We start from the raw sequence: 1,938 nt of genomic DNA, 5'->3' as shown, positions 1-1,938 counted from the left end.
CAAATGTAATCAGTTATTCCCCCGACTCCCCAAACAAATTTTGATTCGGATTCAAGGAGTAAATCGAGTTACATGTATAAGTGAATGTTTCTAAGTAAATTTAAAATTCAAACACTTAAAAAGTGTAATTGTTCCCAGCACCTGCACCCTTCATGATGCCGCCAGCAGTGTCTGCAAGTGCCAGGTGCTCTGCATTCTCTACATGGGCAACTTAATTTCATACTTGAATTTTTGATTTTCATTTTCTAAATCACACGATTATATAGTATTCATCATTGCTCAGTGGGAGCAGAGAAACCTCCAAGTATAAACTTGAAGAAAATCAGAAGTCTAGAGTAACTATTCTTATATTGAATGATATTTGCTAATAAACACTATACTGTGTCTCCCAGGCCTTCTTTTGAATGTATTACCCATAATCTGAAAGTAATAATAATTCATGAAATAATTTCTTCATGAAATAATTTTTGCATATGAAAACTTACAGATTTTTTATTTCAAGACAAATTTTCAGGTGGATGAGCAGAATGCTATATGATAGAATAGCTGCATACACATGTAGTCAATTGTACTATGCCAAAGACTCCTATACTCAGATTTAGGAAACTTGCAGAAATTAAAACTGGATTTTTACGTGATGAGTACTTGTAAATATTTTAGGTATATTTGTACTAATTTCTAAAGGAGATATATACTCTGAATCTCTAAAGGAGATATATACTGGAAAGTGCTATTAATTACAAATTTTTTAAAAAGATAATCTTTATGATTTGGGTCAATCATATCCAAAATAGTAAAGGACATGTTGCAGGATGTAAGTGAGGGAATGAATCTTTGAAAATGACACAAAAGTAAACCAAATATTGAAAATGAGCTAGGAAACTGAAAATTATTTAATTAACTCAGATAGTTGAAAATGTCTTAAGTATGTTATGTAGTTTATCTCAATTGACTTGAAAAGCTTTCTGGCATTTTCTAAGGAAAATCTCATTCCTGGAAAACATATCCTGTTATATATTTTATATATATATATATATTTGTGTTTTCAAAGTATAAATGTTATATTAAATACAAACACACACACAATGCAAATATGAAAAATATACATTCAACGTATTCACATTTTTTCCCACAGAAAGTTACGCTAAAACAAGTCATGAGGAATCAAAATCATTATCTCCAGGGGTTTAAGAATGAAACAACCCTTGTGTTTAATGCATAGAATTATTATACAGTGGATTCCACTGGGCCACTTGCAAACTTGCACTCACAGTCATCCAAATTGCCTAAAGATGTGTCTTGGTGTGAATGTTTCCAATTATCTCCACAGTGACATGTTTAGCAGGTCTTGAATGCTTGATATGCTTATTCCCTGAGCTGTTTTGTTTATTTAGAAAATAATGATTTACTCCCCTGAATCAAAGAGGAATTCTTTCAATTTGATTTTAAGAGGTTTTATGATTTTTGTGAGCCAGATTAGACAACAGTATTCAGAAGAGGAATAGTACAGACATCTGTCCATGTTCTCTTCTATGCATGAGGAGAAAATGGATCTGTACTAGTCATAGTCATAAAGAGCCAATGTTTCCTAAGGCAGTTACTTCACACGCAAAGGACAAGACAAAAGAGAAATTAATTACAATGTACTGTGACATAGTCTAATAAAAAAGACTACTGTATCCCAGCAGTGTTGAAAATGGCCATCATCATATTTGTCATCAAATGGCATAGAGAAATGTGTTAGTAAACTTTTCTTCCCAGAGACTCAATGGCAGTTTTCCTGGTCAATTTTGTCCCCTGCCAGTCATTCAATTTGATTTATGAGAATATCTTATTTCATACACTGCCAATAGAGGTGAGCATCACAAAGGTGTAGTTTCTTTCCTATTCATAAAAATATAGGAAGGGTAATATATTTCCTATTATTATTTCAAAAAA

Source organism: Nycticebus coucang, unplaced genomic scaffold (assembly GCF_027406575.1).
Source record: "Nycticebus coucang isolate mNycCou1 unplaced genomic scaffold, mNycCou1.pri scaffold_79, whole genome shotgun sequence".
In the NCBI taxonomy this organism is placed as follows: domain Eukaryota; kingdom Metazoa; phylum Chordata; class Mammalia; order Primates; family Lorisidae; genus Nycticebus; species Nycticebus coucang.
Note: the sequence above shows the minus strand (reverse complement) of the source record.